Source organism: Cryptomeria japonica, unplaced genomic scaffold, assembly GCF_030272615.1.
Source record: "Cryptomeria japonica unplaced genomic scaffold, Sugi_1.0 HiC_scaffold_191, whole genome shotgun sequence".
Taxonomy (NCBI): Eukaryota; Viridiplantae; Streptophyta; class Pinopsida; order Cupressales; family Cupressaceae; genus Cryptomeria; species Cryptomeria japonica.
Window position 1 is genome coordinate 20001 of NW_026729013.1, and position 22500 is coordinate 42500.

The 22500-nt window shown below is 60.6% G+C and overlaps 2 non-coding genes across 2 annotated transcripts; both read left to right on the forward strand.

The window, feature by feature from the left end:
* Positions 1-12208: 12208 nt before the first annotated feature.
* LOC131867930 (5S ribosomal RNA) lies at positions 12209-12327 on the forward strand. Its single transcript, XR_009366451.1, has one exon. It is a non-coding gene; the product is annotated as a 5S ribosomal RNA (ribosomal RNA).
* A 7817-nt stretch (positions 12328-20144) lies between these two features.
* Positions 20145-20263, forward strand: LOC131867929 (5S ribosomal RNA). Its single transcript, XR_009366450.1, has one exon. It is a non-coding gene; the product is annotated as a 5S ribosomal RNA (ribosomal RNA).
* The last annotated feature ends 2237 nt before the right edge of the window (positions 20264-22500 follow it).

The window sequence follows — 22500 nt, forward strand, 5'->3', positions numbered from 1 at the left end:
ACCGCCAAACATCGAAAGAGTCGCGATGCTCCGCAACCTACGTGCAAAGCGGTCGCACACCGGGTAAGGGAGTGAGAGCCCCAAACATAGCTGGGCGAGGCGCTCACTCCGCTCTTTAATATCTCGTTAATACCGCCAAGGAAATGGCACAAGCACACACACACAAGCATCCTCGGAAGAGGACAGTTCGAGTGACAGGTCAAATCCAAGAGTTCCGAAGACTACCTCCAGGAACAATCGGGAACAAGACCGATTACAAGTCGTCGAGTCTGTTACTGGGCGAACACGAGATGCGCACAGGAAATCGATCAGCCCTCACAATGGCCCAAGGCCAGAGATCGGACTGCTACGATTTACCCCAACAATCATCGTGCCACTCTTCGCAGAGAGGTGATAGACGCCAACGAGCCCGCGCATAGCAATCGAGGTGTAAAAAGGGCGTTGAAGGCAGGAAGCCTGGACGAAAGAGGCTACGAGGTCACCTCGAAGCGGTCTAAGAATCGGGCGCACTTGGGGCGACTACCAGTGCCAACCCCTTATCCCGCGGTGCGTCCGACACACAGAAATTTCCAAGGCGGCCAAGGAGCCTCCCCGCATAGCAATCGGGGTGTGAGGTTACGGATGCAGCATTGATAGCAATCGAGGTGTGAGGCGAAGGATGCAGAAGTGAGAGCCGAGGGATGTAGTAGAGATAGCAATCGGGGTGTGTGATGCAGAAGAGATAGCAATCGAGGTGTGCGGTGGGAAGGGCCCAGCAGCCAGAATGCATGAAGCGACGGATGAAGCAGTGATGACAACCGGGCTGTGAGGAGAGGAGGGATGCAGCCAAGAAAGCAATCAGGGCTCGAGGCAAGGGATGCATCAAGGATAGCAATCATGTTGTGAGGCGAGATTCCAAAGGCTAAACGTGAGAGGCTGCAGGGTCGACTCAGAGAGGTCTATGCATGTGAGAGGCTGAAAGCAAGGTCGACTCGGAGCGGTCTATGCATCGGGCGCGCTTGGGGCGACTACCAGTGCCAACCCCTTATCCCGCGACGCGTCCGACAAAGAGAACGTTCCAAGGCGGCAGAGGAGGTTACCAGCCGAAGGATGCAGTAGCAATAACAGGTATAGTTCCGCGGCGGCCGAGAAGACTCACCGCATAGGAATCGGGATGCGAGGCGAGGGATGCGGCGGGAAGGCCCCGACGGCTAAACGGAAGAGGCTGCAGGGCCGCCTCGGAATGGTCCAAGCATCGGATGCGATTGGGACGACTACCAGTGCCAACCCCTTATCCCGCGATGCGTCCGATACACAGATAGTTCCAAGGCGGCCGAGGAGCCTCACCGCATATCAATCGGGGTGCGAGGCGAGGGATGGGGCGGGAAGGCCCCAACGGCTAGACGGAAGAGGCTTCAGGGCCACCTCGGAATGGTCCAAGCATCGGACGCGCTTGGGGCGACTGCCAGTGCCAACCCCTTATCCCGCGATGCGTCCGATACACAGATGGTTCCAAGGCGGCCGAGGAGCCTCACCGCATAGCAATCGGGGGTGCGAGGCGAGGGATGGGGCGGGAAGGCCCCAACGGCTAGACGGAAGAGGCTTCAGGGCCGCCTAGGAATGGTCCAAGCATCGGACACGCTTGGGGCGACTACCAGTGACAGCCCCCTATCCCGCGATGCGTCCGATACGAAGATGGTTCCAAGGCGGCCGAGGAGCCTCACCGCATAGCAATCGGGGTGCGAGGTGGGGGATGCGGCGAGATGGCCCCAACGGCTAGACGGAAGAGGCCACAGGGCCGCGTCGGAATAGTCCAAGCATCGGACGCGCTTGGGGCGACTACCAGTGACAACCCCTTATCCCGCGATGCGTCCGATACGAAGATAGTTCCAAGGCGGCCGAGGAGCCTCACCGCATAGCAATCGGGGTGCGAGGTGGGGGATGCGGCGAGATGGCCCCAACGGCTAGACGGAAGAGGCTGCAGGGCCGCCTCGGAATAGTCCAAGCATCGGACGCGCTTGGGGCCACTACCAGTGACAACCCCTTATCCCGCGATGCGTCCGATACGAAGATAGTTCCAAGGCGGCCGAAGAGCCTCACCGCATAGCAATCGGGGTGCGAGGTGGGGGATGCGGCGAGATGGCCCCAACGGCTAGACGGAAGAGGCCACAGGGCCGCCTCGGAATAGTCCAAGCATCGGACGCGCTTGGGGCGACTACCAGTGACAACCCCTTATCCCGCGATGCGTCCGATACGAAGATAGTTCCCAGGCGGCCGAGGAGCCTCACCGCATAGCAATCGGGGTGCGAGGCGAGGGATGCGGCGAGATGGCCCCAAAGGCTAGACGGAAGAGGCTGCAGGGCTGCCTCGGAATAGTCCAAGCATCGGACGCGCTTGGGGCGACTACCACTGCCAACCCCTTATCCCGCGATGCGTCCGATACACAGATAGTTCCGAGGCGGCCGAGGAGGTGGGGGATGCAGCGAGATGGCCCCAACGGCTAGACGGAAGAGGCTGCAGGGCCGCCTCGGAATAGTCCAAGCATCGGACGCGCTTGGGGCGACTACCAGTGACAACCCCTTATCCCGCGATGCGTCCGATACACAGATAGTTCCGAGGCGGCCAAGGAGCCTCACCGCATAGCAATCGTGGTGCGAGGTGGGGGATGCGGCGAGATGGCCCCAACGGCTAGACGGAAGAGGCTGCAGGGCCGCCTCGGAATGGTCCAAGCATCGGATGCGCTTGGGGCGACTACCACTGCCAACCCCTTATCCCGCGATGCGTCCGATACACAGATAGTTCCAAGGCGGCCGAGGAGCCTCACAGCATAGCAATCGGGGTGCGAGGCGAGGGATGCGGCGAGAAAGCCCCAACGGCTAGAGGGAAGAGGCTTCAGGTCCGCCTCGGAATGGTCCAAGCATCGGACGCGCTTGGGGCGACTACCAGTGACAACCCCTTATCCCGCGACGCGTCCGATACACAGATAGTTCCAAGGCGGCCGAGGAGCCTCACCGCATAGCAATCGGGGTGCGAGGCGAGGGATGCGGCGAGAAGGACCCAACGGCTACACGGAAGAGGCTTCGGGGCCGCCTCGGAATGGTCCAAGCATCGGACGCGCTTGGGGCGACTACCAGTGACAACCCCTTATCCCGCGACGCGTCCGATACACAGATAGTTCCAAGGCGGCCGAGGAGCCTCACCGCATAGCAATCGGGGTGCGAGGCGAGGGATGCGGCGAGAAGGACCCAACGGCTAGACGGAAGAGGCTTCGGGGCCGCCTCGGAATGGTCCAAGCATCGGACGCGCTTGGGGCGACTACCAGTGACAACCCCTTATCCCGCGACGCGTCCGATACACAGATAGTTCCAAGGCGGCCGAGGAGCCTCACCGCATAGCAATCGGGGTGCGAGGCGAGGGATGCGGCGAGAAGGACCCAACGGCTAGACGGAAGAGGCTTCGGGTCCGCCTCGGAATGGTCCAAGCATCGGACGCGCTTGGGGCGACTACCAGTGACAACCCCTTATCCCGCGACGCGTCCGATACACAGATAGTTCCAAGGCGGCCGAGGAGCCTCACCGCATAGCAATCGGGGTGCGAGGCGAGGGATGCGGCGAGAAGGACCCAACGGCTAGACGGAAGAGGCTTCGGGTCCGCCTCGGAATGGTCCAAGCATCGGACGCGCTTGGGGCGACTACCAGTGACAACCCCTTATCCCGCGACGCGTCCGATACACAGATAGTTCCAAGGCGGCCGAGGAGCCTCACCGCATAGCAATCGGGGTGCGAGGCGAGGGATGCGGCGAGAAGGACCCAACGGCTAGACGGAAGAGGCTTCGGGTCCGCCTCGGAATGGTCCAAGCATCGGACGCGCTTGGGGCGACTACCAGTGACAACCCCTTATCCCGCGACGCGTCCGATACACAGATAGTTCCGAGGCGGCCGAGGAGCCTCACCGCATAGCAATCGGGGTGCGAGGCGAAGGATGCGGCGAGAAGGACCCAACGGCTAGACGGAAGAGGCTTCGGGTCCGCCTCGGAATGGTCCAAGCATCGGACGCGCTTGGGGCGACTACCAGTGACAACCCCTTATCCCGCGACGCGTCCGATACACAGATAGTTCCAAGGCGGCCGAGGAGCCTCACCGCATAGCAATCGGGGTGCGAGGCGAGGGATGCGGCGAGAAGGACCCAACGGCTAGACGGAAGAGGCTTCAGGGCCGCCTCGGAATGGTCCAAGCATCGAACGCGCTTGGGGCGACTACCAGTGACAACCCCTTATCCCGCGACGCGTCCGATACACAGATAGTTCCGAGGCGGCCGAGGAGCCTCACCGCATAGCAATCGGGGTGCGAGGCGAGGGATGCGGCGAGAAGGACCCAACGGCTAGACGGAAGAGGCTTCAGGGCCGCCTCGGAATGGTCCAAGCATCGGACGCGCTTGGGGCGACTACCAGTGACAACCCCTTATCCCGCGACGCGTCCGATACACAGATAGTTCCGAGGCGGCCGAGGAGCCTCACCGCATAGCAATCGGGGTGCGAGGCGAGGGATGCGGCGAGAAGGACCCAACGGCTAGACCGAAGAGGCTTCAGGGCCGCCTCGGAATGGTCCAAGCATCGGACGCGCTTGGGGCGACTACCAATGACAACCCCTTATCCCGCGACGCGTCCGATACACAGATAGTTCCGAGGCGGCCGAGGAGCCTCACCGCATAGCAATCGGGGTGCGAGGCGAGGGATGCGGCGAGAAGGACCCAACGGCTAGACGGAAGAGGCTTCAGGGCCGCCTCGGAATGGTCCAAGCATCGGACGCGCTTGGGGCGACTACCAGTGACAACCCCTTATCCCGCGACGCGTCCGATACACAGATAGTTCCGAGGCGGCCGAGGAGCCTCACCGCATAGCAATCGGGGTGCGAGGCGAGGGATGCGGCGAGAAGGACCCAACGGCTAGACGGAAGAGGCTTCAGGGCCGCCTCGGAATGGTCCAAGCATCGGACGCGCTTGGGGCGACTACCGTTGCCAACCCCTTATCCCGCGATGCGTCTGATACACAGATAGTTCCGAGGCGGCCGAGGAGCCTCACCGCATAGCAATCGGGTTGCGAGGCAGATTATTGGGAAGGGAACCCCCTGGGATGCGGCTCAAGCAGTGCCCAAAGGGACTGGAATGCGGAATCACATCGAGAGACCCAAATGCTATACGAGGGCTCAAATCGAATTATCGATTTGGCCACGACATGGACGCATCGGAACGACTACCTTTGCCGAACCACTCGCAATTGCATCCATACCGAAACCAATAGACATTTCCGTTAGAGCCCTCGCATAGCATTCGGGAATCTCGCATGCCCCTCTAAATCGACCAATGCTGGCGCTCAATGAAAATCCGAGCGCTACCACCGTTCGAGCGCCAGCATTGGTCGAGTTAGAGGGGCACGGGGGAGAATGCTCCAGTCAACACCTCCCCTATATAAGTTATTTGTCCGATTCTCGCACAACCGTAGTCTGCCTCGTCGAATCAAACAACGGTCCCAGATTCCGACTTCCGTTCCGTAGAGACCCAAAAGCTAGATGGAGGCTCGCAAGAAAGAGAGTCGGCGCATAGCAATCGGGTTTCTCGAACGTTTAGGGACCGAGCTCACTTGCGGATAGGGCAAAATCCGCCAAGCAACCCAAAAGCTAGACGGGGGCTCGAATCGAATCGCCTAGGCGGCCACAACAACGACGTGTTGGATCGACTACCAGTGCCAAACCATTCAGCAAGACTAGTCTGTGTCGAGGCCGGATAGAGATTCTCAGAGAGCGCCCGCATAGCATTTAGGAGACCTGCCGCGTCCCTCACACTCGACAAATGGTGGTGCACGTTTATAAATCCGAGCGATCCCAACCCTTTCAAGCACCAACATCGGTCGAGATAGAGGGGCACGGAGGGGGCTGCGTGAGACAACACAGTCCCCTATATAAGTTATTTGTCCGATTCTCACACATCCGAAGAATGGTCATCAAATCGGACAACAGCCCAAACTTCCGACTTCCGTCCCAGAAAGCCCAAGAGCTATCTAAAACGTTCATGGCCGGAACTCGATCGCGGCTATACCAGTCCGCCAAGCAACCCAAAAGCTAGACTGGAGCTCTAGTCGAATCACCTCTGTGGCCATTGCAAGGACGTGTTGGAGCGACTACCATTGCCGAACCATTCCGCAGGTCGAGTCCATACCAAGGCCGCATAGAGATTCACGATGAGCTCCTGCATAGCAATCAGGAGACTTGCCGTGTCCATCACAATCGATAAATCCTGGTGCAAGATTTTTGCATCCGAGCGCTCCAACCAGTCGAGCACCAGCATCAATCGACATAAACGGGCACGGGGGGAGGATGCTCGAGAACACTACCTCCCCTATATAAGTTATTTGTCCGATTCTCAAGCAGCCGAAGTCTGGTCATCGAATCGGGTCAAAGACCACAACTTCCGACTTTACCCACAATGCAAGTCATCGAATCGAACATCGGCCCCCGAGTCGGACTCCATGCGTATGTCAGGTCATCGGACCCAAATTCCGCCTTCCTGCGCATGGCGGGCCATCAATATCAACTCGGTCATCGGACCCAAACTCCGCCTTTTTGCGTATGGCACGCCTTCAAATCGGTCATCGGACCCAAATTCCGCCTTCCTGTGCATGGCGGGCCATCAACATCAACTCGGTCATCGGACCCAAATTCCGCCTTTCTGCGCATGGCACGCCATCAACTCGGTCATCGGACCCAAATTCCGCCTTCCTGCGCATGGCAGGTCATCGGACACAAATTCAGACCTCGCCAATATGCCTACGTATCGAATCGGTCATCGGACCCAACTTCCGACTTCATCCATACTGTAGGGTCTTTGAGGTTGGCGCGGTGCGCTCAACCCAGGGAGTCGACCCATCGAAGCATACACCTCCCCTATATAAGCTATTTGTCCGATTCCCACACCTGTGTAGTTTGCACCTCTGACCAGGACATCGACCCCAACTTCCGAACTCGACTGCAACGACGGCACCAGCGCCTTGGTGCGCACCTTGCGACGCACAGTCCCAACATTCGCCTTCCTGCACATGGCAGGTCATCGGACCCAAATTCCGACCTCGCGAGTATGCCTACATATCGAATCGGTCATCGGACCCAACTTCCGACTTCATCCATACCGTAGGGTCTTTGAGGTTGGCGCGGTGCGCTCAACCCGGGGAGTCGACCCAACGAAGCATACACCTCCCCTATATAAGCTATTTGTCCGATTCCCACACCTGTGTAGTTTGCACCTCCGATCAAGACATCGACCCCAACTTCCGAACTCGCCTCCAACGACCGAACCAGCGCCTTGGTGCGCACCTTGCAACGCACAGTGCCAACATTCGCCTTCCTGCACGTGGCAGGTCATCGGACCCAAATTCCGACCTCGCGAGTATGCCTACATATCGAATCGGTCATCGGACCCAACTTCCGACTTCATCCATACCGTAGGGTCTTTGAGGTTGGCGCGGTGCGCTCAACCCGGGGAGTCGACCCAACGAAGCATACACCTCCCCTATATAAGCTATTTGTCCGATTCCCACACCTGTGTAGCTTGCACCTCCGATCAGGACATCGACCCCAACTTCCGAACTCGACTAAAAAGACCGCACCAGCGCCTTGGTGTGCACCTTGCAACGCACAGTGTCAACATTCGCCTTCCTGCACATGGCAGGTCATCGGACCCAAATTCCGACCTCATGAGCATACCTACTAATCGAATCGGTCATCGGACCCAACTTCCGACTTCATCCATACCGTAGGGTCTTTGAGGTTGGCGCGGTGCGCTTAACCTGGGGAGTCGACCCATCGAAGCATACACCTCCCCTATATAAGCTATTTGTCCGATTCCGACACCTGTGTAGTTTGCACCTCCGCTCAGGACATCGACCCCAACTTCCGAACTCGCCTGCAACGACCGAACCAGCGCCTTGGTGCGCACCAAAAGTGCGCACTTTTGGAGGGCACTTTTCTGCGCTCCAAAGGTGCGCACTTTTGGAGGGCACTTTTTGGAGGGCACTTTTCTGCGCTCCAAAGGTGCGCACTTTTGGAGGGCACTTTTTGGAGGGCACTTTTCTGCGCTCCAAAGGTGCGCACTTTTGGAGGGCACTTTTTGGAGGGCACTTTTCTGCGCTCCAAAGGTGCGCACTTTTGGAGGGCACTTTTTGGAGGGCACTTTTCTGCGCTCCAAAGGTGCGCACTTTTGGAGGGCACTTTTTGGAGGGCACTTTTCTGCGCTCCAAAGGTGCGCACTTTTGGAGGGCACTTTTTGGAGGGCACTTTTCTGCGCTCCAAAGGTGCGCACTTTTGGAGGGCACTTTTTGGAGGGCACTTTTCTGCGCTCCAAAGGTGCGCACTTTTGGAGGGCACTTTTTGGAGGGCACTTTTCTGCGCTCCAAAGGTGCGCACTTTTGGAGGGCACTTTTGTGCACTCCAAAGGTGCGCACTTTTGGAGGGCACTTTTCCTGTGCTCCAAAGGTGCACACCTAGGTGAGCACCTTCGACCACACCTTGTAGCACACCAAACTCTGACTTTCGACTTCATCCGCAATGCAGGGTCTTTGAGGTTGGCGCAATGCGCACAACCAGGGGAGTCGACCCATCAAACCCAACACCTCCCCTATATAAGCTATTTGTCTGATTCTCATACATGCGTAGCCTGCAGGAGCAATTAGGACATCGACCCCAACTTTCGGCTTCTAAACGAAAACAAGGTCTTTGAGGTTGGTGTAATGCGAACAACTAGGGGAGTCAACCCATCAAACCCAACACCTCCCCTATATAAGCTATTTGTCTGATTCTCATACATGTGTAGTCTACAGGAGCAATTAGGACATCGACCCCAACTTTTGACTTCTTAACGAAAACAAGGTCTTTGAGGTTGACGTAATGCGCACAACCAGGGGAGTCGACCCATCAAACCCAACACCTCCCCTATATAAGCTATTTGTCCGATTCTCATACATGTGTAGCCTGCAGGAGCCATTAGGACATTGACCCCAACTTTTGACTTCTTAACGAAAACAAGGTCTTTGAGGTTGGCGTAATGCGCACAACCAAGGGAGTTGACCCATCAAACCCAACACCTCCCCTATATAAGCTATTTGTCTGATTCTCATACATGTGTAGCCTGCAACAACGATTAGGACATCCACCCCAACTTCTGAATTCGTCTGCGTTGACCGCACCAAAGGTGCACGCCTTGGTGCTCACCAAAATCCGACTTCCGACTTCTTCTGCTATGCGGGGTCTTTGAGGTTGGCGCAGTGCGCACAACCAGGGGAGTCAACCCACCGAATGCAACACCTCCCCTATATAAGCTATTTGTCTGATTCTCATACATGCGTAGACTGCAGCAATGATTAGGACATCCACCCCAACTTTTGACTTCTTAAACAAGACAGGGTCTTTGAAGTTGGTGCAGTGCACACAACCAGGGGAGTCGACCCATCAAACGCAACACCTCCCCTATATAAAGCTATTTGTCCGATTCTCATACGTGTAGTCTGCAGCAGCGATTAGGACATCGACCCCAACTTCCGAATTCGTTTGCATTGACCGCACCAAAGGTGCACGCCTTGGTGTGCACCCTGGAGTGCACTTTGGTGCTCACCTCGGTGCACACTTTGGTGTGCACCTCGGTGTGCACCAAAGGTGCGCACCTTGGAGCGCACCAAAGGTGTACACTTTGGAGCGCACCACATAGGGTCTTTGAGAGGTTGGCGCAGTGCGCACACCAAGGTGGGTGTTGAGGTGCGTGCCGAGGTGGGTGGGTGCTAGGGTGCGCTCCATGGTGGGTGCCAGGGTGGGTGCGTGCTAGGGTGGATTCCAAAGAGGGTCATAGGGTGGGTGCCAAGGTGGGTTGGTGATATAGTGGGTTCAAAGGTGGGTACTAGGGTGGGTTCCAAGGTGGGTCACAAGTTGGGTGCCAGGATGCGTGGGTGTTAGGTTGGGTGCCAAGGTGGGCTCCTGCGTGGGTGGGTGCTAGGGTGGGTTTCAAGGTGGACGCGAGGGCGGGTGCCAAGGTGGGTAACAAGTTGGGTGTTAGGATGGGTGAGTGCTAGAGTGGGTGCCAAGGTGGGTGGGTGCTAAGGTGGATGCCAAGGTGGTTCACAGGGTGGGTGGGTTCTAGGGTGAGTTCCAAGGTGGGTCACAGGTTCAGTGCTAGGGTGGGTGTCAAGGCGGGTGTCGAGGTGCCTGGGTGCTAGGGTGTGGATGCCAATGTGGGTCATAGGGTGGGTACTAGGGTGGGCTGCAATGTGGGTGCCAAGGTGGGTAACATGCTCGGTGGGTTCTAAATTGGGTGCCAGGGTGGGTGTGCACCCACCTTACCCGAGGTGGGTGCCAAGGTGCCAGTGTGGGTGGGTGCTAAGGTGGATGCCAAGGTGGGTGAGAAGGTGGGTGATAGGTTGAGTGGTAGGATGGGTGGGTGCCAAGATGGGTCACAGGGTGGGTGCAAGGGTGGGTAGGTGCTAGGGTTGGTGTCAGGGTGGGTGGGTGCTAGGTTGGGTTCCAAGGTGGGTGCGAGGGTGAGTGTCAAGGTGGGTCACAGGTTAGGTGCTAGGATGGGTGAGTGCTAGGGTGCAAAGGTGCCAGGGTGGGTGCTAGGATGGGTCGATGCTAGGGTGAGTGGCAAGGTGGGTCCACAAGTGTCAAGGTGGGTGCCGAGGTGGGTGCCAAGTCGGCGACTGCTATGGTGGATGCCAAGGTGGGTCACGGGGTGGGTGCCAAGTTGCTAGGTTGGGTTCCAAGGTGGGTGCCAACGTGGGTGCTAGGGTGCGTGGGTTAAAGGGTGTGTCACAACGTGGGTGCCAGGATGGGTGCGCACCCACACTGGCCAAGACGGGTGCGGGTGCAAGGTTGGGTTCCAAGCCCGGTCACAGGCTGGGTGCTAGGATGGGTGGGTGCCAAGGTGGGCACCAGGGTGGGTGCACCCACCCTGGCCAAGGTGGGTCACGGGGTGGGTCCTAGGGTGGGTAACGGGGTGGGTACTAAGGTGCGTGCCAAGGTGGGTCATAGGGTGGGTGCCAAGGTGGGCACCAGGGTGGGTGTGCACCAACCCTAGCCAGGGTAGGTCACGGGGTGGTTGTCGGGGTGGGCGTCAAGGAGCCAAGGTGGGTGGCAAGTAGCCAAGTTGCGTGCCAAGGTGGGTGTCAGGGTGGGTGCCAAGGATCCAAGGTGGGTGCCAAGGAACCAAGGTGGGTGTCTGGGTGGGTGCCGAGGTGGGAGCCAGGGTGGGTCCCAAGGTGAGTGCAAAGGTGGGTGCCAGGGTCAAGGTGAGTGCCAATGTGGGTTCCAAGGTGCCAGGGTCAGGGTGAGTGCCAATGTGGGTTCAAAGGTGCTAAGTTGGGTGCGAGGTTGGGTGCGAGGGTGGGTGGGTGCCAAGGTGTGCTAGGTGGAAGCCCGGGTGGGTCGGCATCCCATGGGTGTCGAGTTGGGTGCCTGATGGGTGCTTCTTGTCAAGTTTTAGTCGTCGGGACTCATTTCGAGCCTTAGAGGTCGTTTCTTGTCCGGTTGCCCTGTCTTCGACCTGGGAACCCAATTTTGGTCCTCGGGTCCCATTTTTTTTTGTCTCGCATCCCACTTTTGGCCTGTGGCCTTTTCGGGGTCGATTCTCGTTTTGGGCATCAGAGCATGTTTCTTCTCCTAAAACCCAATATTTGTTTATTAAGTCTCGGAACACATTTTTGTTCTCGTGGACCCATCATGGGTCTTGGAACGCATTTGTGGTCCTTGGGTCCCATTTTGCATCCCGAAACTTGTGTTTTGGTGCTTGATCCCTATTTTGGGTGCCCACCTTGCACCAAGTGCGCACCCGGGGCAAACCGAGCGCCTTGGTGCACCGGGGCAAGATCGAGCGTGCACCCGAGGCGCCCCGAACATGCACCAAGGTGCACTCGGCCCACATGTGAGCGCAGGTCGTTGCGCCCGAGGTGGTGTGTGGGCACCGCGTTGCAGACGGGACACTGCACGCACACGACGCCCCCTCCAGGTGCACGCACGTAGGCCGGGCCGGGTGCACACCCGACGCCCTAGCAAGGTGCGCGCACCCGGGCAGGGCTCACACTTGGCGAACGGGGCGCACTTCGCGAGGGAGGGTGTGCACCTCGACGGGGGTGGGTGGCCGGGGTGGATTCGCACGTGGGTCGCGGTTTGCTAAGTACACACTGCGACAAGCTCATAACGGGTGCGATCATACCAGCATTAGTGCACCGGATCCCATCAGAACTCCGCAGTTAAGCGCGCTTGGGCCGGAGTAGTACTGGGATGGGTGACCTCCCGGGAAGTCCCGGTGTTGCACCCTTTTTTAGTTTTTCGCCGGGCGTCGCAATGCTATTTGAATAAACCTTTTGCCCGTTTGCGTTCTCGTCGGGGCCGGGCCGGGCCGGGGTGCGCTGCCCGCACTACCGCGCGCGCGGGGGCGACACCGAGCGCGCACCCGAGGCACCCCGAGCACACAGGCCACGGTGCAACCCGGGCGTTGTGCGCGCACCCCGGTGCGCCCGAGGTGCTGCGCGCGCACCCAGGTGAAATCGGTGTGCACCTCGGCCAGTGCGCGCTCGGTCGAGTCGCGCACGTTGGCCAAGGTGCACGGTGATGTTTCTTACTCTAAGGTTCCGCACCAGACGCCCGGGACAGGTGAGCGAAGCTGGGCGGGGCCGGGTGCGCGGCCGGGGCAGGTGCACGCAGCTGGAGAGAGCTTTGGAGCACACTTCGGAGCGCACCAATGATGCGCTCCATTCAAAAGTTTCCTGAAAAGGCAAAAAAAGTTGAGATTATAGAATTTCCCACTTGAGAGATTGTAAAAAAAAAAAATTTAAAATGAAGGAAACGCGGGTGCCAAGGTGTGCGCAGCCCAGCCAAGGTGTGCGCACCAAGGCGCCCACCCTGGCGAAGGTGCACGCAAGGTGCGCACCCGAGGCAAACCGGACAATTAACCCAACTTTCGACTTCGCGCGCACCTTGGAGCGCACTTCGGAGCGCTCCTTGGTGCGCACCAATCTTGGGCACCTCGGAGTGCACCATGGCGCCCACCAAGGTGCGCACCCGGGGCAAACCGAGCTCCGACTTCGTGCGCACCTTGGAGCGCACGAAAGGTGCGCACCATGGCGCCCACCAAGGTGCGCAGCCCAGCCAAGGCGTGCGCATCAAGGTGCGCACCCTGGCGAAGGTGCGCACCCGGGGCAAACCGAGCTCCGACTTCGTGCGCACCTTGGAGCGCACAAAAGGTGCGCAACCCAGCCAAGGTGTGCGCACCCCGGTCAAACCGAGCTCCGAATCGTGCGCACCAGAGGTGCACGCCATCGTGCGCACCTTGGAGCACACTTCGGAGCCCTCCTTGGTGCGCGCCGATGTTGCGCACCTCGGAGCGCACCCGGGGAAAACAATGCAATTAACCCGACTTTCGACTTCGTGGGCACCTCGGAGCGCTCTCGGGTTCGCACCTCGGAGCACACCGAGGTGCGCACCTTTGATGCGCTGCCTTCACCAATTTCCAGAAAAGGCAAGAAAACATTGAGAAGGTGTGCGCACCGAGGTGCCCACCCTGGCGAAGGTGCACGCGAGGTGCGCACCCGGGGCAAACCGGGCTCCGACTTCGTGCACGCCGCACCTTGGAGCACACTTCGGAGCGCTCCTTGGTGCGCACCAGGGCGCGCAACCCAGCCGAGGTGCCCACCCCGGCGAAGGTGCACGCGAGGTGCGCACCCGGGGCAAACCGGGCTCCGACTTCGTGCACGCCATGGTGCCCACCGCGGCGAAGGTGCACGCGAGGTGCGCACCCGGGGCAAACCGGGCTCCGACTTCGTGCACGCCGCACCTTGGAGCACACTTCGGAGCGCTCCTTGGTGCGCACCATGGTGCCCACCAGGGCGCGCAACCCCGCCGAAGGTGCACGCGAGGTGCGCACCCGGGGCAAACCGGGCTCCGACTTCGTGCACGCCGCACCTTGGAGCACACTTCGGAGCGCTCCTTGGTGCGCACCATGGTTCCCACCAGGGCGCGCAACCCCGCCGAAGGTGCACGCGAGGTGCGCACCCGGGGCAAACCGGGCTCCGACTTCGTGCACGCCATGGTGCGCACCGCGGCGAAGGTGCGCACCCGGGGCAAACCGGGCTCCGACTTCGTGCACGCCGCACCTTGGAGCACACTTCGGAGCGCTCCTTGGTGCGCACCAGGGCGCGCAACCCAGCCGAGGTGCCCACCCCGGCGAAGGTGCACGCGAGGTGCGTACCCGGGGCAAACCGGGCTCCGACTTCGTGCACGCCGCACCTTGGAGCACACTTCGGAGCGCTCCTTGGTGCGCACCATGGTGCCCACCAGGCCGCGCAACCCAGCCAAGGTGTGCGCACCAAGGTGCACGCGAGGTGCGCACCCGGGGCAAACCGGGGTCCGACTTCGTGCACGCCGCACCTTGGAGCACACATCGGGGCGCTCCCGGGTTCGCACCGGCGTTGCGCACCGTGGTGGGCACCTCGGAGCACACCAAGGTGGGCAGCGAGGTGCGCACCTTTGATGCGATGCCTTCACTAATTTCCATAAAAGGCAAAAAAAAAACGAGATTTTAAAATTTCCGTTTTGAAAGATAGTGAGAAAAAGGGAATGCTGGTGCCATCTTGAGCCCGCCCTGGTGCGCAGCCCAGCCAAGGTGTGCGCACCAAGGTGCCCACCCTGGCGAAGGTGCGCGCCCGGGCAATTAATCCAACTTCCAACTTCGCGCGCGCCAGGGTGGGAGCGCACCCAACAACCGGGCCTGGGAAGAGCCAATGCGAGAAACCCCACCAAACGCTCTGACAAAAAAAGAGGGGGCGCTCCAGTAACCCCGCTTCGGAGCGCACCCTGGGCAAACCCAGCCAAGGTGCCCACCCCGGCCAAGGTGCAGGCGAGGTGCGCACCCGGGGCAAACCGGGCTCCGACAACGTGCACGCCGCACCTTGGAGCACACTTCGTAGCGCTCCCGGGTGCGCACCTCAGAGCACACCAAGGTGGGCAGCGAGGTGCGCACCTTTGATGCGCTGCCTTCACTAATTTCCAGAAAAGGCAAAAAAAAAAGGAGATTTTAAAATTTCCGTTTTGAAAGATAGTGAAAAAAACGGAACGCGCGTGCCATCTTGAGCCCGCCCTGGTGCGCAGCCCAGGTAAGGTGCCCACCCTGGCAAAGGTGCGCACCCGGGCAATTAACCCTACTTCCGACTTCGTGCGCGCCAGGGTGGCAACCGGGCCTCGGAAGAGCCAATGCGAGAAACCCCACCAAACGCTCCGACAAAAAAAGAGGCGGCGCTCCAATAACCCCGCTTCGGAGCGCAGCCGGGGCAAACCCAGCCAAGGTGCCCACCCCGACGAAGGTGCACGCGAGGTGCGCACCCGGGGCAAACCGGGCTCCGACAACGTGCACGCAGCACCTTGGAGCACACTTCGAAGCACTCCCGGGTGCCCACCGGCGTTGCGCACCGTGGTGGGCAGCGAGGTGCGCACCTTTGATGCGCTGCCTTCACTAATTTCCAGAAAAAGGCAAAAAAAAATGAGATTTTAAAATTTCCGTTTTGAAAGATAGTGAAAAAAAAGGAACGCGGGTGCCATCTTGAGCCCGCCCTGGTGCGCAGCCCAGGCAAGGCATGCGCACCAAGGTGCCCACCCGAGGTGCACACCCGGGGCAAACCGGGCTCCGACTTCGTGCAGGCCGCACCTTGGAGCACACTTCGGAGCGCTCCTTGGTGCGCACCATGGTGCCCACCAGGGCGCGCAACCCAGCCAAGGTCTGCACACCAAGGTGCCCACCCCGGCGAAGGTGCACGCGAGGTGCGCACCCGGGGCAAACCGGGCTCCGACTTCGTGCACGCCATGGTGCCCACCGCGGCGAAGGTGCACGCGAGGTGCGCACCCGGGGCAAACCGGGCTCCGACTTCGTGCACGCCGCACCTTGGAGCACACTTCGGAGCGCTCCTTGGTGCGCACCATGGTGCCCACCAGGGCGCGCAACCCAGCCAAGGTGTGCGCACCAAGGTGCACGCGAGGTGCGCACCCGGGGCAAACCGGGGTCCGACTTCGTGCACGCCGCACCTTGGAGCACACATCGGAGCGCTCCCAGGTTCGCACCAGCGTTGCGCACCTTTGATGCGCTGCCTTCACTAATTTCCAGAAAAGGCAAAAAAAAACGAGATTTTAAAATTTCCGTTCTGAAAGATAGTGAAAAAAACGGAACGCGGGTGCCATCTTGAGCCCTTCCTGGTGCGCAGCCCAGGCAAGTTGTGCGCACCAAGGTGCCCACCCTGGCGGAGGTGCGCGCCCGGGGCAATCCGGGCTCCGACTTCGTGCACTGCATGGTGCCCACCAAGGCGCGCAACCCAGCCAAGGTGCCCACCGCAGCGAAGGTGCACGCGAGGTGCGCACCCGAGGTGCACACCCGGGGCAAACCGGGCTCCGACTTCGTGCACGCCGCACCTTGGAGCACACTTCAGAGCGCTCCTTGGTGCGCACCAGGGCGCGCAACCCAGCCGAGGTGCCCACCCCGGCGAAGGTGCACGCGAGGTGCGCACCCGGGGCAAACCGGGCTCCGACTTCGTGCACGCCATGGTGCCCACCGCGGCGAAGGTGCGCACCCGGGGCAAACCGGGCTCCGACTTCGTGCACGCCGCACCTTGGAGCACACTTCGGAGCGCTCCTTGGTGCGCACCATGGTGCCCACCAGGCCGCGCAACCCAGCCAAGGTGTGCGCACCAAGGTGCACGCGAGGTGCGCACCCGGGGCAAACCGGGGTCCGACTTCGTGCACGCCGCACCTTGGAGCACACATCGGGGCGCTCCCGGGTTCGCACCGGCGTTGCGCACCGTGGTGGGCACCTCGGAGCACACCAAGGTGGGCAGCGAGGTGCGCACCTTTGATGCGATGCCTTCACTAATTTCCATAAAAGGCAAAAAAAAAACGAGATTTTAAAATTTCCGTTTTGAAAGATAGTGAGAAAAAGGGAATGCTGGTGCCATCTTGAGCCCGCCCTGGTGCGCAGCCCAGCCAAGGTTTGCGCACCAAGGTGCCCACCCTGGCGAAGGTGCGCGCCCGGGCAATTAACCCAACTTCCAACTTCGCGCGCGCCAGGGTGGGAGCGCACCCAACAACCGGGCCTGGGAAGAGCCAATGCGAGAAACCCCACCAAACTCTCTGACAAAAAAAGAGGGGGCGCTCCAGTAACCCCGCTTCGGAGCGCACCCTGGGCAAACCCAGCCAAGGTGCCCACCCCGGCCAAGGTGCAGGCGAGGTGCGCACCCGAGGCAAACCGGGCTCCGACAACGTGCACGCCGCACCTTGGAGCACACTTCGTAGCGCTCCCGGGTGCGCACCTCAGAGCACACCAAGGTGGGCAGCGAGGTGCGCACCTTTGATGCGCTGCCTTCACTAATTTCCAGAAAAGGCAAAGAAAAAAGGAGATTTTAAAATTTCCGTTTTGAAAGATAGTGAAAAAAACGGAACGCGCGTGCCATCTTGAGCCCGCCCTGGTGCGCAGCCCAGGTAAGGTGCCACCCTGGCAAAGGTGCGCACCCGGGCAATTAACCCTACTTCCGACTTCGTGCGCGCCAGGGTGGCAACCGGGCCTCGGAAGAGCCAATGCGAGAAACCCCACCAAACGCTCCGACAAAAAAAGAGGCGGCGCTCCAATAACCCCGCTTCGGAGCGCAGCCGGGGCAAACCAAGCCAAGGTGCCCACCCCGACGAAGGTGCACGCGAGGTGCGCACCCGGGGCAAACCGGGCTCCGACAACGTGCACGCAGCACCTTGGAGCACACTTCGAAGCACTCCCGGGTGCCCACCGGCGTTGCGCACCGTGGTGGGCAGCGAGGTGCGCACCTTTGATGCGCTGCCTTCACTAATTTCCAGAAAAAGGCAAAAAAAAATGAGATTTTAAAATTTCCGTTTTGAAAGATAGTGAAAAAAAAGGAACGCGGGTGCCATCTTGAGCCCGCCCTGGTGCGCAGCCCAGGCAAGGCATGCGCACCAAGGTGCCCACCCGAGGTGCACACCCGGGGCAAACCGGGCTCCGACTTCGTGCAGGCCGCACCTTGGAGCACACTTCGGAGCGCTCCTTGGTGCGCACCATGGTGCCCACCAGGGCGCACCCGAGGCAAACCGGGCTCCGACTTCGTGCACGCCGCACCTTGGAGCACACATCGGAGCGCTCCCAGGTTCGCACCAGCGTTGCGCACCTTTGATGCGCTGCCTTCACTAATTTCCAGAAAAGGCAAAAAAAAACGATATTTTAAAATTTCCGTTCTGAAAGATAGTGAAAAAAACGGAACGCGGGTGCCATCTTGAGCCCTTCCTGATGCGCAGCCCAGGCAAGTTGTGCGCACCAAGGTGCCCACCCTGGCGGAGGTGCGCGCCCGGGGCAAACCGGGCTCCGACTTCGTGCACTGCATGGTGCCCACCAAGGCGCGCAACCCAGCCAAGGTGCCCACCGCAGCGAAGGTGCACGCGAGGTGCGCACCCGAGGTGCACACCCGGGGCAAACCGGGCTCCGACTTCGTGCACGCCGCACCTTGGAGCACACTTCAGAGCGCTCCTTGGTACGCACCAGGGCGCGCAACCCAGCCAAGGTGCTCACCCCGGCGAAGGTGCACGCGAGGTGCGCACCCGGGGCAAACCGGGCTCGGACTTCGTGCACGCCGCACCTTGGAGCACACATCGGAGCGCTCCCGGGTTCGCACCAGCATTGCGCACCTTTGATGCGCTGCCTTCACTAATTTCCAGAAAAGGCAAAAAAAAGAAAAAAATGAGATTTTAAAATTTCCGTTTTGAAAGATAGTGAAAAAAACGGAACGCGGGTGCCATCTTGAGCCCGCCCTGGTGTGCAGCCCAGGCAAGTTGTGCGCACCAAGGCACCCACCCTGGCCAAGGTGGGTCACGGGGTGGGTCCTAGGGTGGGTAACGGGGTGGGTACTAAGGTGCGTGCCAAGGTGGGTCATAGGGTGGGTGCCAAGGTGGGCACCAGGGTGGGTGTGCACCAACCCTAGCCAGGGTAGGTCACGGGGTGGTTGTCGGGGTGGGCGTCAAGGAGCCAAGGTGGGTGGCAAGTAGCCAAGTTGCGTGCCAAGGTGGGTGTCGGGGTGGGTGCCAAGGATCCAAGGTGGGTGCCAAGGAACCAAGGTGGGTGTCTGGGTGGGTGCCGAGGTGGGAGCCAGGGTGGGTCCCAAGGTGAGTGCAAAGGTGGGTGCCAGGGTCAAGGTGAGTGCCAATGTGGGTTCCAAGGTGCCAGGGTCAGGGTGAGTGCCAATGTGGGTTCAAAGGTGCTAAGTTGGGTGCGAGGTTGGGTGCGAGGGTGGGTGGGTGCCAAGGTGTGCTAGGTGGAAGCCCGGGTGGGTCGGCATCCCATGGGTGTCGAGTTGGGTGCCTGATGGGTGCTTCTTGTCAAGTTTTAGTCGTCGGGACTCATTTCGAGCCTTAGAGGTCGTTTCTTGTCCGGTTGCCCTGTCTTCGACCTGGGAACCCAATTTTGGTCCTCGGGTCCCATTTTTTTTTGTCTCGCATCCCACTTTTGGCCTGTGGCCTTTTCGGGGTCGATTCTCGTTTTGGGCATCAGAGCATGTTTCTTCTCCTAAAACCCAATATTTGTTTATTAAGTCTCGGAACACATTTTTGTTCTCGTGGACCCATCATGGGTCTTGGAACGCATTTGTGGTCCTTGGGTCCCATTTTGCATCCCGAAACTTGTGTTTTGGTGCTTGATCCCTATTTTGGGTGCCCACCTTGCACCAAGTGCGCACCCGGGGCAAACCGAGCGCCTTGGTGCACCGGGGCAAGATCGAGCGTGCACCCGAGGCGCCCCGAACATGCACCAAGGTGCACTCGGCCCACATGTGAGCGCAGGTCGTTGCGCCCGAGGTGGTGTGTGGGCACCGCGTTGCAGACGGGACACTGCACGCACACGACGCCCCCTACAGGTGCACGCACGTAGGCCGGGCCGGGTGCACACCCGACGCCCTAGCAAGGTGCGCGCACCCGGGCAGGGCTCACACTTGGCGAACGGGGCGCACTTCGCGAGGGAGGGTGTGCACCTCGACGGGGGTGGGTGGCCGGGGTGGATTCGCACGTGGGTCGCGGTTTGCTAAGTACACACTGCGACAAGCTCATAACGGGTGTGATCATACCAGCGTTAGTGCACCGGATCCCATCAGAACTCCGCAGTTAAGCGCGCTTGGGCCGGAGTAGTACTGGGATGGGTGACCTCCCGGGAAGTCCCGGTGTTGCACCCTTTTTTAGTTTTTCGCCGGGCATCGCAATGCTATTTGAATAAACCTTTTGCCCGTTTGCGTTCTCGTCGGGGCCGGGCCGGGCCGGGGTGCGCTGCCCGCACTACCGCGCGCGCGGGGGCGACACCGAGCGCGCACCCGAGGCGCCCCGAGCACACAGGCCACGGTGCAACCCGGGCGTTGTGCGCGCACCCCGGTGCGCCCGAGGTGCTGCGCGCGCACCCAGGTGAAATCGGTGTGCACCTCGGCCAGTGCGCGCTCGGTCGAGTCGCGCACGTTGGCCAAGGTGCACGGTGATGTTTCTTACTCTAAGGTTCCGCACCAGACGCCCGGGACAGGTGAGCGAAGCTGGGCGGGGCCGGGTGCGCGGCCGGGGCAGGTGCACGCAGCTGGAGAGAGCTTTGGAGCACACTTCGGAGCGCACCAATGATGCGCTCCATTCAAAAGTTTCCTGAAAAGGCAAAAAAAGTTGAGATTATAGAATTTCCCACTTGAGAGATTGTAAAAAAAAAAAATTTAAAATGAAGGAAACGCGGGTGCCAAGGTGTGCGCAGCCCAGCCAAGGTGTGCGCACCAAGGCGCCCACCCTGGCGAAGGTGCACGCAAGGTGCGCACCCGAGGCAAACCGGACAATTAACCCAACTTTCGACTTCGCGCGCACCTTGGAGCGCACTTCGGAGCGCTCCTTGGTGCGCACCAATCTTGGGCACCTCGGAGTGCACCATGGCGCCCACCAAGGTGCGCACCCGGGGCAAACCGAGCTCCGACTTCGTGCGCACCTTGGAGCGCACGAAAGGTGCGCACCATGGCGCCCACCAAGGTGCGCAGCCCAGCCAAGGCGTGCGCATCAAGGTGCGCACCCTGGCGAAGGTGCGCACCCGGGGCAAACCGAGCTCCGACTTCGTGCGCACCTTGGAGCGCACAAAAGGTGCGCAACCCAGCCAAGGTGTGCGCACCCCGGTCAAACCGAGCTCCGAATCGTGCGCACCAGAGGTGCACGCCATCGTGCGCACCTTGGAGCACACTTCGGAGCCCTCCTTGGTGCGCGCCGATGTTGCGCACCTCGGAGCGCACCCGGGGAAAACAATGCAATTAACCCGACTTTCGACTTCGTGGGCACCTCGGAGCGCTCTCGGGTTCGCACCTCGGAGCACACCGAGGTGCGCACCTTTGATGCGCTGCCTTCACCAATTTCCAGAAAAGGCAAGAAAACATTGAGAAGGTGTGCGCACCGAGGTGCCCACCCTGGCGAAGGTGCACGCGAGGTGCGCACCCGGGGCAAACCGGGCTCCGACTTCGTGCACGCCGCACCTTGGAGCACACTTCGGAGCGCTCCTTGGTGCGCACCAGGGCGCGCAACCCAGCCGAGGTGCCCACCCCGGCGAAGGTGCACGCGAGGTGCGCACCCGGGGCAAACCGGGCTCCGACTTCGTGCACGCCATGGTGCCCACCGCGGCGAAGGTGCACGCGAGGTGCGCACCCGGGGCAAACCGGGCTCCGACTTCGTGCACGCCGCACCTTGGAGCACACTTCGGAGCGCTCCTTGGTGCGCACCATGGTGCCCACCAGGGCGCGCAACCCCGCCGAAGGTGCACGCGAGGTGCGCACCCGGGGCAAACCGGGCTCCGACTTCGTGCACGCCGCACCTTGGAGCACACTTCGGAGCGCTCCTTGGTGCGCACCATGGTGCCCACCAGGGCGCGCAACCCCGCCGAAGGTGCACGCGAGGTGCGCACCCGGGGCAAACCGGGCTCCGACTTCGTGCACGCCGCACCTTGGAGCACACTTCGGAGCGCTCCTTGGTGCGCACCAGGGCGCGCAACCCAGCCGAGGTGCCCACCCCGGCGAAGGTGCACGCGAGGTGCGTACCCGGGGCAAACCGGGCTCCGACTTCGTGCACGCCGCACCTTGGAGCACACTTCGGAGCGCTCCTTGGTGCGCACCATGGTGCCCACCAGGCCGCGCAACCCAGCCAAGGTGTGCGCACCAAGGTGCACGCGAGGTGCGCACCCGGGGCAAACCGGGGTCCGACTTCGTGCACGCCGCACCTTGGAGCACACATCGGGGCGCTCCCGGGTTCGCACCGGCGTTGCGCACCGTGGTGGGCACCTCGGAGCACACCAAGGTGGGCAGCGAGGTGCGCACCTTTGATGCGATGCCTTCACTAATTTCCATAAAAGGCAAAAAAAAAACGAGATTTTAAAATTTCCGTTTTGAAAGATAGTGAGAAAAAGGGAATG